Here is a 15,050-nt window from a genome sequence, read left to right as displayed (position 1 = left end):
TCATTTTACAAAGTACATAACAAACTATTTACTTTTTAAACAGTATTTATTGAACATCTATTATGTGCCAGGCACTGATCTAGGAATTAAGGATATAGCAGTAACCAATGATAACACTCTCTCCCCCTTAAAGCTTACACTTAGGTACACAGACGTACATGTTATTTGAAGAGCAGCCTTCTGCATTTAGCCTGCAAATTAAATTTGAACTCTGGTCAGTATGCTAGTGCATGTTCTTCCTTCAATAGGCAATGTATATTTACTAAGTGCCTATTATGCATCCAAGCATAACTGTCCAGTTAATAATGGTATAAAAAGATGGTTCTTAGGTGTATGTATAAGAGAGTGTGGCCAGTCTCACCTACAAAGGGATTGCTTATATAGTCATTCACCACATAAGGATGTGTCATTCAATCATGGACTGCATATACAAGGTCTGACAAGTTCACGAACTCATCCTAGAAAAAGTGCTACATACCTCATTGCTGAATATCACTATGGTCACCTTCAAAGTACTCCCCTTAGGAAACTATTCACTGACGCCAGCGCCTAGTCTACCCTTCAAAGCAATTTTGAAACTTTTTCTGGAATGGCTGTCAGAGCTCTCGTCGTATTACCCTTGGTGTCCTGAATGTCATCCAAATGTCTTCCTTTCAATATTTCCTTTATTTTCAGGTAAACAAAGAAGTCACTGGGGGCCATGTCAGGTGAGGAGGGAGGGTGTTCCAATAGTTATTTGTTTTTCTGGCTAAAAACTCCCTCATAGACAGTGCTGTGTGAGTTCATACATTGTCGTGATGCAAGAGCTCCTTTGGGACCAATTTTTGCACACACCTTTCACATGCCAAGGCTTGCAGTTAAGATTTTCCTGCTTCTCTATTGATGTTTATTTGGTCTGCTGTGCTTTTCACAGTCAGCCGACGACTTTTACACACAATTTGACAAATTTTTGCAATGTTTTCATCAGTTCTGCGTGTTACTGGCTGCCCTGACCTCTCTTTATTGGTGATGCGTTCTCTTCCCTCAGAAAAACATTTACTCTGTTTGTACACTGCTGTTTTCTTCATGGAATTATCCCCATAAACTTAGACTAACATGTCCCTGATTTCACTTCCATTCTTGCCAAGTTTAACAAGAAATTTAATGTTTGTTCATCGCTCTAATTCAAGCTCAGACATTCTCTTGACGGCACACAAAAACACACAACAACAATAATGAAGGCCACTCAGCAAGACACCGCTATACGTTGACACAAACACATCTGTGAGACACCGATATACCAAGGTTATGAAACCTTACTGAGCTTTTTATACAGTGCTGCCCATGTAAGCGCACAGTGGCAAGTTCACAAGCTTAATTGTCAGACCTCATATGGTGGTGGTCCCATAAGATTATAACAGAGCTGAAATTTTTCTATCCTTAGTGACATCTTAACCTCATAATGCCATAGTGCAATACATTACACAAATACCATTGTGTTATAATTGCCTACAATAGTCAGTACAGTAATATGCTATACAGGTTTGTAGTCTAGGAGCTACAGGAGAACAGAATTTGTCACCCCAAAATATGTCTATTTGACCTCAGGATTATTTTAGGCTCGTTAATTTTAAGAAACAGCACAGGCGGGAGAAGTTCTGAAAACCAAGTAGAAGTTACTCTTTGTAAAAATTGTTTACATTTATAACGGAAATCTCCATTTGTAAGGGTGTCTCTCTAGATGTAGGAAAAGAAAGGATGACCTTATCTTTAGAAACTCTTATCAATGCAGAAAACAGGAACTTAAATCTGCCATTTTAGCAAGTTACTCAGTTTTCCTGGGTCTCTCCTAGGCATACAGGAGGTATACATGTTACTAAACTTTGTTTGTTTACTTGTTTTCTCCTTTTAATCTATCTTTTACTACAGGGATGTCTCAGTCAAGAACCCAGGAGGATAGAGGGAAATTTATTTTTCCTCCCCTACAGGGCTCTACCTGTTAGCCTAGGTGTGTAGGAGGTTATACCGTCTAGGTTTGTGTGAGTGCCCTCTATGATGTTCACACAATGAAATCGTCTACAGATTTCTCAGAATGTATCCGCTTTGTTAAATGGCACATGACTGTATTTGACACCTACAGTGCATAAAGAGATTTCTATACAAATACAGAAAACGTATTTGTTTAATATCAATCATACGTATTTCAGAAAGACTATCAACCAAAAAACAAGTGAGTATTTCTTTGGACTCTTGCTAAAAAAGCCTTTTTCCCCTCCTGGGAATAAGGTTGTATCTCCGTTTTAATCAGTGAACCATGTGTATTAGTGAAGGAGTTAGGGCCTTAATTTTTTGAAAAAGCTATTTTTTCCACCAGTAATCCATCTCATTTTAGTTCATTTTTAAAAAGAGATAAGCAGTCTAGAGAAAACTTTATTAATTTATTAATAGTTTTAGATAAAGATGTATGCACACATATTTCTTAAACATAAGGAAATATAAACATAGGTGTGTTTGTATTTCTGAAGTTTACCTTTTTATTTACCGATATGTGTTGACTACATTTTATGTCAACAAATATACAGACTCCTCATCATTTTTAATGACTGTACAAGATCTGTGTATGAGTGTATCATAATATATTTGTTCAATCCTCAGTTATTGGACATGGACGAAAAAGGGGTTCTACAGAAAGTAACCTCATAGGGTGATCAGATAATAAATTCCTAACTGGGCAGGTCATGCTGAGCAGTCACACCCCAAGCCTATAACTTCTTTAATAAAAGGTTTATCTTTGCCTAAAGCAAGCCCTGCACTATTTCTGTGCATCTAGGTTAACACATCTTTCAAGCGCTCCCTTTCAGACTGCTGCTTCTAATACCTGATCATCCTTTCAGACCCCTCCCGCTAATACCTGACCACTCTTTCAGACCTCTCCTTCTAAAGCATGACCACCGTCAAGTGCCTGACTATTCCTGTAATCTGATCCCTGCCTTGCTTTGTCCCACCTTCGTGTAATTTTCCTTACTGTCCCGCCTTAATCTCAAATGTATACAAGAAACTCAACACTTATTCTCCAAAGTATTTATCACAGTCTGCTGAGATCTTGTTTCCAGATGTATCCTCGTTTGGCTCACATACATTTTTATAAAAATTCTCTTCAGGTTTGGATGTTCTTTCATCGACAGACACTTAAGTTGCTTCCAGTTGTTTTGCTATTCTAAACAATACAGGTATAAACATACCTGACAAAACATCTGTGCAATTATTTTATTTTTTTAGGATATGTTTGGAAAGAATTACTACACCTAAAGAGAAGGTACAGGATCAATGGATTTAATTATATGAAACCGAATTTGTAACATATGTAATAATAAACCCAAGAAAATGTGAAGTTTGGGAAACATTTGCAAGATACACATAGAATAAAAGTGTGATTGCTTGAGCTAACCTGCCTGAGTTTAATTTCCTTATTAGCTCCATTGGCTGGGGAAACTGACATTCTTGTGCTTGGATTTCCTCATCTGTAAAATGGGGATAATAATAGCACCCATCTCTAAGGGTAAATGTGAAGAGTAAATATAATGTACTCTGAACTGTGACTGACACCTAGGAATGGTTATGTAAAAGTCTGCTAATAAGCATATCAGCAATGGGTAACTTCCTAAATATTAAGAGTTTAGAAATCAGCAAGATTTATGCTAATACCTGAGCAATAAACAAACTAAGCAATATAACAAGACAGAGTAATCACATAAGAAGCAATACAAATGGCCAATTAATATATTAAAAGATATTTGATATACTTAAAACTCAAAAACATGAAAGTGAAATCTATGAAATGCATTTTGTCCTATCTAATTAACAAATATTAAATAAAACTAACCAATACAAATATTCCCTGAACTCAGATAACAATGTAAATTTGATTAACACATTTGTAAAGTAAATTGGACAAATACATTAAGACTTTCAAAAAAGATTTACCCTTTTGATTCTATAATCCTATTTCTTAGAGTATACTTGAGAATATAATTCAAAATGGACACAAAGCCACAAAGATGTGTATCAAAATGGCACATTTAACATGGAGCCAAATCAGCAAAGCAGTTAACAGGTGAGCTTGGGAGTCAAATAAAACCTATCTTCAAATTCAGCCACCACCATGAACTAGCAGTAAGTTTGAGACAAATGTTTATCTTTTAAACTTAACTCTTTCACCTGAAATTGAAAATAATGCCTAGCATAATGGATTTATTATAAAGAATACACAGTACCTGGCATAGAGCAAACTATTTAAAAAATTATAGCAATTGCTACTATTAAAATAGCCCAAAATTGTAGATAACCTAAATAATTGTAGAGATATAATCATATTTTTTCAAATACTTTAAAGACAGATATAAATAATGTCATGAACATTAAAATGGACATAATATTTTGTTTAAAAATGAGATTCAAAAGTGAATCTATTGTATAACATTAACTATGTAAAACTATGCTTTTAGAAGGTAAATAACATCAAATGGCAGTTATTTCTCTACAGCAGAATAATAATTTTATTAATTTAATTCCTCTCTCTCTCTCTCTCTCTCTCTCTCTCTATATATATATATATATATATATATATATATATATAATGAATTCTCTCTCCATATTTTAGCAACCACCCCCTCATACATGCATATATTTTTTTTTCCAAATTTCTGTAATTTCTATGTTTTCTGTGGTATGTATGTTGTTCTCTTACATACAGAAAACAAGTATTTGTGTTAATAAAACAAACAAATTCTTAAGTAAAATATTCTTATAGTTACAATAAGATACAAATAAGAACATAATAAGCATAATTTCTTTGGTTAGGAATCTGCTTTTTCCTCTTATTCTAACATCTTCCTATCATCAAATATTTATTATGTTTTCCCAGCCACTTAGCTCTTGCTAGAGGCAAGCTTGCATAAGTCCCTATCCTCAACGTATTGACACACAAGATATCATTTCACCAATAACATCCGTTAAGTTATAAGAAATGTACACATGTTCACAATGACTTTAAAATAAATTCAAAATGACAGTAACTATTTCAGAATAGATCTTTATGCCCATTGGTATACATAAATGAAATTCATTAAAAGTTTAACATTTAAAAGTAGTAACAGGCTAGAAGCGAACGTATTCTCCAGGAAAACAAAAAAGCCAAACTTTCAAGTTAGTCATGGAATGCAGAAGTGTATACATTGAGAAGAGGAGGAGGTTTTACCACTTATCAATATATAAACAATTAGCACTTAACATTATCCACAAAATGACAAAAAGCACCATCTCCACCGGTGTTATCAGAAAACTTCCCTTCTTCACTTGGCTTTGCTTGTGAAGTCAGCTGGAGTGTGCTGAGCAAAGTTTAAACCAGTTGATTACTTCAATTCGTATTAGGTATTGACCAAGATCCTCTCAGAAAATCAGTTACAGCATGAAATTTAATATAACATGAAATTTTACCACCCTTAAATAAGCAAACACATAAGCAATAATAAAAAGCCAAGTGAAATGAAAATCTGCATGATATTCTGAAACAAAATTGGGTCCTCCACCCCCACCTGTATTTTGATGAGGATAGAATCATACCGTTCCCGTTCACGATTATATTCCCTGTGTGCCTGGCGCATAGTGGGTTTTGCTTCAGAAAATCCTAACACAACAGATGAGAACCTGGCATTTTAATGAGCCCTAATACATAAATTAGTAATATTAGTAACATTAACTTCCCAATTAAAATGTTAATGACTATGAAAGTATATAGAAGCATAAGTGGCCTGATACTTCCTGCCACATTCAGAATTTGATAAAGATGATCCTGGAGTCTTCACTTAGTCCTCACCACTGTGTATGTAGCATGCATGGAGCCCTAAAATCATATTTGGTGAAAGAAATGAGTTACTCTTTGGAAGTCAGGAGATGGTACATAGTAGTTTGTCATACCGTGTTTCACCGAAAATAAGACCTAGCCAGACCATCAGCTCTAATGCGTCTTTTGGAGCAAAAATTAATATAAGACCCCGTCTTATTTTATTATAATATGAGAGCAGATCTATAATATAAAATAATATAATATAATATAATATAATATAATATAATATAATATAATATAATATAATAATACCAGGTCTTATATTAATTTTTGCTCCAAAAGATGCATTGGAGCTGATCGTCTGGCTAGGTCTTATTTTCGGAGAAATAGGGTAGTGACAGACAAATATTTATGAAAGTAAAATTTTAGCATTTAAAAATCTTTCAAATTAATATTTCAAATATATAAGTTAGACATGGTCATTATGGAAAATTAGAAAATGTTAGAGAGCAGAGAAACGATCACATTTACCAGTATGCATAGACAGATACTTGGACAATTTGGTGAATTCCCTGTCCAAATTTCAGCAATTCCCACCTCCCACACACCACTCCCACACACAACTATAGCTATTTTTCATGTTAAATAGATATAAAGAAAACACCTGTCTCTCTGCTTTGGTTTTTGTTTCTGTATTACTTACATCATATTCAGAAGAATTTTAAACATTTATATTAACTCTGTTGTTTTTTTCCCCACTTTTCCTAATATTAGGTTGGTACAAAAGTAATTGCAGTTTTTGCAATTATTTTTAACCTTTCAAATCACAATTACTTTTGCACCAACCTAATACATACACAAGCTATGCATCTCATTAGCAGGTAGAAATTATATTTAACCCCAAAATGGAAGTGATCATAGCATACACTGTTCTTTCCTTCCGTGGTTCTTCCCCATTCTAGATAAGGGTCACTTGTTATTTTTAAAATAGGGAAAATCATAGCACCTACCTCCAAAGATATGTTATGAGAATTAATGAATTAATACATGTGAAGGAATTAGAACAACGGCAAACATGTGAGTTAACCAAATATTGGCTATTATTATTGTAAGTGTCATTGTTATTATTATCTTTTATATGGTTCCTGTGGTTTTATAGACAGGAACTGGGCCAAGAAAGGAGGGAAAACGGGGCCTTGTCAAACCCAAAGCAAAGACAACAAAACAAAGAGCTGTGTTTTTCCCACTATATTTTTATCACAGTATAAGGGAAAAACTATTACATACACACATCAAAAAACAAACCTTGTTTGTGAGTATGCATGAAAAGATTGGGCTTTAAGACTAAACGATATTTTAAAATATTATGTAAATGCAATATAACAAATTATCATAATAAATATTGTGAAACCTCTCAAGATAATTATTTCTCATGATCATTGTATAACCAAAACTAGTATTTGCTATTTAACAGAAGAGTAGCATAAATAACTTTGTGGAATCTGTAGTATCTTAATTAATCTAATTTCATCCATGAAATATATGAGTCAACTTGGCAAGGATCAAATGCAATTTTATTTACCAATTTAAAATTTTAAAATCCAGTTGACTATTTTTAAATTATATAAAAGTAAAAAGAAACAAAAAAGGAATTATTGCTTTCAAAGGCATCTTTTCTGCTTTGCTTCTCAAAAATGGCTCTGATTAAAATTTTTAGCTTTGGCAAGCAGTTATCCAAAAATATGATCAAATGATAAATGGATGAGAGATTCATGACTAAAACCCAGCTTCGTGCTGTGCTTTCTAAGTAATATTTTTCAACTAAATTTGAGTAATTATTTGTATAATGCACACTGATATGACTAATAGTTGAGCAATCTATTAAAAACGTAAAGTGGGGAAATGCTTATATTAGGGGGATCCAATAAACAAAGAGAAATTCACAATTAAATTCCTTAAAATTTTTTTTCTTTATCATACTATCACAGGTTGAGTTTCTCAGAAGTGAACTCTGAGACAGAGAAGCAGGATGTTAATTGAGACAGGCTGTTGGCACCAACACCTGTGGTAGGGAAAGGAAGGAAGCAGAGGGAGACGTTGAACTGTATCACAGGCCCCATGTCATCTTTAGTTGACCCGACTAGGAGCTCTGGTCTGAAAGGGCCTTCTATGTGTAGGGTCCCATGTTGAGCCCAAAATAGCCAAATCTTGATACTCACACCTCCATGGGACATGGGATGTTGGCCTCCCTGACAAGTGCATGGCCGTGGATGAGGCAGCGTAGTGCAGCTGAGGCAATTTCTTGAAGGGGTTAACAGCTAAAAGTTATCTGCAAATAACATGCCCAGTATCTGGGCAAGCTTTTCCTTGAAGGTTGAACTGGGCAAAACTTCATTATCTGGGCAAAATGTCCACCATATCCTCTATTATATTTAGTTAGACAAGTAGGGCAATTTCAGAGTAATCCTTTAAGGGAAGTTTTGTGATCCTTTTATTCTCACTCCTCTCTCCCACTTGATTTCATCAAGTTAATTAGTAATTGTCCTTGAGACAAAACTTCTACATCACCTTATTCAGGAAGACTTCACCACCCAAAAAGACATGTATATATTACTACTACTAAATTTTGTTTTAGAATTATGTTTCAATATGTCACTTTCCCTCAGAGAAGGAGAGCTCCTTTAGATCAGGGATTTTATCTTGATCATCTTTATATCTTCTGTCTACCACACAATCTGCATTATAATACTCAATTGAATATGTCTTGAATGAGTGAATGAATGAATGTTTTCTTGTGTTTGTTGGCTCCATCACCTTAATTTCTCCTAATCCCTCCCACATAGCAGAATTAGTATAAGACATTCTCCTACCATAACTTGTAAACTCTGCTAAAAAAAAAAACAAAAAGCAACTCCATGTTTATCACCAGGCTTGACTTCAAAGAGCTTAATAGTCACTGAGTTGATGAATGTTAATTTAATAACTCTGGAGGTGACATTGATATTTTCTGTATATAAGGAACTACATGGTTTGGAACTTTCTTATACTTAGTGTTAGCGGCTTTAGTAAAGCTCAGAAAAAATTGACATTAAGATTTTAACATTATTAAGTATTAAAATAAAACATTTTATTACCTTATAGAACATGCTCAATCGATGTTTATTTAAAAATGTTTGGATTCCTATTTCTATAGTCACAGATAATGCCTATACCCATTTAGAGAATAAACATTTCTTGATACCCTAAAAGTTGTGTGGTTTAGTTGTAGTATATCACTCAACCCTAGGAATTGTCTGAAACATATATTATGGTCATCCTCATTTTGTAGATGAAAAAAATATAAAGGCCACAGGAATTTTAGAAAGCTACCCCATGCCCACATCTAATGAGTGGCAAAACTAGGATTCAAAATGATTTATCAGTTTTAAAAAATGCTTTAAAAACACAACCAACCAGCAGTGCTTTAAAAATTTACAGATATTTACAAATTTTTAACACTATTTTATTATATTTAAATGTACATATTTTTATCTTCAGAAATTATGAAGAGTACATGGCTTAAAAAGTATAAGAACTGGTTGTGATATGTTGTAAGACAAACATGTTGCACGTTGCATTTTGCAAAGATGGCCACAACGATACTCCCTTCCTCTTGACTATGGGCTGGCCTTGGCGAACCTTGAAACCAACAAAATGTAGCATGAAGGACACTGCATGACTTCCGAGGCTAAGAGGAGCCTTACAGCTTTTTGTTTGGTCTCTTAGACAACTCACTTCTGGCTATTCCTTCTCTGGATGCTCTCCTTTGGATTCCACACATTATTATTTTAAGCATGAAGAGGCTTCAAGGGGCACTCTGTTGATAGTCACAGCTGAGCCCAGACATGGAGTTTATCCCACCCAGGGAACATACCTGAGTGAAGCAGCTTCCAGATTCCTCTACATCCCAGCAAAACTAGTCATCTTTAACCATTTGGGTTTCTCAAGGCCCCAGACATAATCTAGAATAGATAAACTATCTCCAATCTGTCCTGTATCGACCCACAGATATTTTGAGCATACTAAAATAACTGTTAGAGGATGGCGGTGATTGTTACACAGCAGTTATCAGGCATCTTAGCACTAGCGATTTCATCTTCTATTACTCAAGTTTTAGTGAGATACCTAATTCCACCTGCCAAATATCAAAATAACTGTTTTGAAATATTCCATAAAGTACTAAATATTCTCTAATGAATACTCACCATCACACAAATCTGATTCTTGAATACAAAAATTCCAAAGTTAAACTAATAATAGAAAAAAATGACTCAATGATTAAATCACTCAAATTAATGTATCTTTTATTGACAGTATTGAACAATTCCTCCGTTTCCCACCTCAGCTCCTCAAAATGGGACATTTAACAATGTTAGCATGAAAAGTTTTATTTATCTTTCCTCATAACTACTGGTACTTAAGTGGCTAGTGAGCATTAATGTTTTATAGATACTGCAATCCAGACACAAACTTTATAGAACTTGATTTAAATCAGATTTATAATGATGGAAATAGGAGTAACTGCTTCTGTTTAAAGATCTAAATAATTCACTCTAAACTCAGAGATTTTTAGTTAATTAACTGTTACTAGGGAGTGTGTGGTGGTTACTTTTAAGTGTCAACTTGACTGGGCTAAGAGATGTCAGATAGCTGGAAAAAACCTTATTTTTTAGTGTGTCTGTGAGGGGTTTCTTTGGAAGAGATTAGTATTTGAATCCATAGACACAGAAGATTGTCTTCAGTAATGTAGGTAGACATCATCCAATCCACTGAGGGGGTGAATAAAACAAAAAAGTTGAAGAACAGCAAATTTGCTTGTTCTCTCTGCTTGAGCTGAGGCGTCCATCTTCTCCTGACTTCAGGGTTCCTCAGACTTTCAAACTCAGACCAGGATTTACACTATTGGCCCCTTAATTCTCAGACGTTTGGATATGGACATACACTATCAACTCCCCTGGTTCTCAGGCCTTCTGACTCAGACTGAATCACATCACTGGCTTTCCTGGTTCTATATCTTTTAGCGAGCAGATCATGGGAATTCTTGGTCTCCAAAGTCAGTGAACCAATTCCTATAATAAATAAGTAAATAAATAAGTAAATAACCATTGGTTCTCTGAAGAACCCTAATACATGGTTTTCATATCAGGGTTCTCATAATAAGTCGTCTCATAATTATTTTCTTATTTGCTGTATCATTTTTTCCTATCATATAAGATGGTCCCTAAATAAGTTTTGTCATAAAGAACGTAGCACAAGTAGACATAGGTCAGACGTTATAATCTCTAGCTTCTAATTGTCATCCTTGACTAGAGTGAAATATAGATTCTATTCCCCTTTCTACACATTGATTTAGTAGAATGCATGTACTGAGTGCATGGCAGGATGGGGAAACGAAGAGTCTAAAACTTCTAGAAACATTTTTTGACAATCCAACTCTCCATATATAATATACCCTAAAATATGTTTGGTTATAATTGTCTTCATTAGTATTATCAACATTTGAGGATTGAGATTATTTCTGTTGTTGTTATATCTGATTAGTCCTTGATTTGCATATGTCCTTCCATATTTGTAACATATGTTTATATGCATGCATGTATGTGTGTAGATGTGTATATGTATGTGTGTGTGTGTGTGTGTGTGCAAATATGTGTGAATAATTATGCAAACTGCATAGTATAGTAGGGAATTCATCTCATTTCTATAATTTCACAAAACACATTGAAAGAAATATTTAAAATAGGAACTGGGAATAGTCAGTATAAATCTATTAAGATTCTTGGTTAATTCTTATCCTTCTTTGTAAAGTAAGTGGAACATTTGTTTATATCAACGTTTTCTTTATTATTTCATTGCTTAGTGCAAAGTAAAAGAATAGCTTTAAATATATATTTCTTCAAATGAAAACCAATCACTAATTAGATACCATTCACCTTTGCTGTATATGGATTCTTGGTTCTGAAAGTATAATAAAATGAAATTTTTGATATATATATTTCTATTTTTCTTTTACTACAAGGAAGTCAGATTAATAAGAGACCTTTTTCTTTTACTAGGAGGAAGTCAGATTAATAAGTCAAGCCTTGGACGTAGACTAATTAAAAGACTAAATTGGCAATTGATCTTCCATTAGGAAAAAAACAAAAACAAAAACAAAAATGGACAGGCAGAAACCCAGGGCCTGGAAACAAATTTGTCTTTCTTAAATGCTCACTTTCAAGTGTGTCTGGTTTCTAGCCCAGTTTATATCAAAAGGGATCAATTTTCCCCCCTTTTCCCTGTTCTACTTTTGCACTGGTATTGTCTGAATCCCAGAGTGAGCAGCAATACATCATCTTGCTTCAACATCTGCTAGAGCCCCCTCTCCTCCTAATCTGCCCAGATCCCCAAAGCCTTTTCCACCTGCTATAGCGCCAAATGCTCATTATAGCACACAGCTACGCCCTTCACTGTCCTTCCTCCCACATCCTCAAGGTTAACGTGGAACAATGACTATTATTAAGTGGGGGCTTTAGGTATATAAAAGCAGACTGGGCAAGGAGAAAGGGGGAGGGGCAGTGGGAGCACTGGGTAGAATGCCAGGAGAGCTGGCAGGAAAGAGCTGCTAGAAAGCTGTGGCCAATTTTCCAGTTGAAACATGAGTCACTGAACAGAGATGCCCTAGAAATAAATAGCTTCCCTGTTCATTGCCCAGTACAAGCAGAGACCACACCCTCCAGTAGTTTTGTGTCAGGGCACTTTGGGGTATGTTTCTGAGAAGCTAGTGGTGAAAGGGAGATAAAAATGGCCAGTTTGAGGAGGCTGGCAAGTCTAGAAGTTGTGTTTACTGCTTGGTCAAGTGTGAATTGTAAGCAATGGGAAGTTGTTCTCCCTCTTCTTTTTACCTTCAAACCATCAACCTGTTCCTTCTGCTTGTCTCCTCAGACCAACCATCAATGGAAAATTTGAGGCACATTGGATTAGACTTCTTAGAAAACAGAAATTCAGAAGTCTCTGTGAAACTCTGCATTCATTATCGTATGTTATCACGGGACCTGAAAAATATATAAAAAGGAATCTGACGTTGGGGGAGAGGCAGCTTTAATTTAAATTTCCTGTCTTTAGCAGCTGTGCACCTCTCTCCCAGATGCCCTGCTTGGTGCAATTTCCCTTCAGTTTTGGAGGAGATATTTTAAGAAGTTAAATGCTGCTTCCTCAGTGACATTCATAGAGATGATCTTGATAAACCACATGAATGCCGGCTGGCCTCGGGCAGAGTTGGCCAAGTCTGTCCTGGACGTACTCTCCTGTTAACGGACCATTGGGCAACATGTCCAGCAGGATCAAGTCACTCCCTGTGGCTCTTCAACTACTAGAAAAAGTGTAAAACCACAGATTCCTCTGAAGGCCACCTAGTAAAATTTTATTTGCCTTCACCACTCTCATCCCCAAGGAAGTATGTCACTATCCTATAGCCACGCAATGGCTGACCTAAATAAGACAAGGCCACGAATTACTCAATTACTCCAAGAGACTGGAGGGGTTGAATGAGCTCTCAAGAATAAAAAGAAGCAAGAGTAAAAGTGCTAGGGCCGGACAAAGCAGGAGCTTGGTACTTGCTCTATGAAATGACAGTGCACCTAAACTGCAGACTTACCTTTAGAAGATTGTTATATTTAGGTTCCCTTTTTTTAAAATTCAAGTTTGAAAGTTACAACTAATTTTGGATAGAGAGCTCTTTAAAAACATGCAATTAAGAAAGAAGAGAGACACTTTGAGGGTTAAAGTGTCCTCGTTTTCGCTTGAATTGAGCAAGATGTTTACTGGAGGGTTGTGTAGGATAGAACAGTGATTAGAGTTTAAATGATGGACATTTCAGAAACAATCTTTTAACAGTTTTATTACAATATCATTGACATAAAAATTGTATGTAAGGTGTGCAACACCTTTGGTACACATATACATTGTGAAATGGTTACCACACTCAAGCTAATTAAAGCATCCATCACCTCTTATATGGGTGTGGGAGTGGTGAGATATCATTTAAGATCTCTCTTCTCAGCAAATTTCAAGTACACAATACAGTATTGTTAGCTATAGGCACTATGCCGTATGGTAAATCTCCAGAACTACTTTTTTTTCTTGCATAACTGAAACCTTGTACCCTTTCACTCACATCACCCCATTTACCCTTTCTCACTGCCCTTCGCAATCACCATCCTTCCTACTCTGTTTCTATGAGTTGGACTATTTAGATTCCACATCGAAGTGAGATCATGCAGTATTTGTATTTCTGTCTTGCTGATTTCACTTAGTATAACATCCTCCAGCTCCATTCATGTTGTTGCAAATGACAAAATTTTCTTTTTTTTAAGACTGAATAATATTCATATAACATTTTCTTTCTCCATTCATCCATTGAAGGACATTTAGTTTGTTTCCATATGTTGGCTACTGTGAATAATGCTGCAATAAATATAACTTTGAGAGTCTAGATCTCAACCTTGTCTTAGACATTTCATATGTATATTAACCTCTACAACTGCTGCTTTACTACCTCCATTTTGAGACTGAGAGGTAGTAAGTAAACGCTAACATGATTTTATGTGTGGCTTTACATAGAAGTAACAAAATTAGGGAAAAATAGTTTTTTCTTTATAGATGTAAATCTTACAAAGCATATAGATGCTGTAGAAGCAGGAGCCTAGCTCTTTCATTGGCTGGTATGCTGAGGTTGGGCAAGTTTTATTTTACCTCCCTGGGCTTTTTTTCCCTTATAAAGAGGGTAGCTAGAAATATACATACATATTAAAAATCAATCAGCTTCAACCGGTATTATTCTTATTCTATTCTACTTGGAGATATTTGCAAGACATTTAAAAATTGTTCAAATGATCCTATTTCTTTGTTCCTTCCTTTCTTCCAGTCTCTCATTTTTTTCTTCTTTTTTATTGCTATAGTTATATTCAAACCATATAAAGAGTAGGATTCTATTTTGTTTATGAAGTTTCATAATCTTAAATTAGACTATAATCGATTATACTATAAATATCCCAAATTAGGGAGAAAAAAATCAATGATTGTGTCTTAATCACCTTGGGCTGCAATAACAAAATACCATAGGCTGGGTGGCTCGAACAAGATAAATTTATTTTCCCACATTTTTGGAGGCTAGAAATCTGAGATCAGGATTCCAGCATGGTCAGGT

This window comes from Rhinolophus ferrumequinum, chromosome 7, assembly GCF_004115265.2.
Source record: "Rhinolophus ferrumequinum isolate MPI-CBG mRhiFer1 chromosome 7, mRhiFer1_v1.p, whole genome shotgun sequence".
NCBI classification, from domain to species: domain Eukaryota; kingdom Metazoa; phylum Chordata; class Mammalia; order Chiroptera; family Rhinolophidae; genus Rhinolophus; species Rhinolophus ferrumequinum.
The sequence above is the reverse complement of the archived record's forward strand: the minus strand, read 5'-3'. Positions refer to the sequence as shown.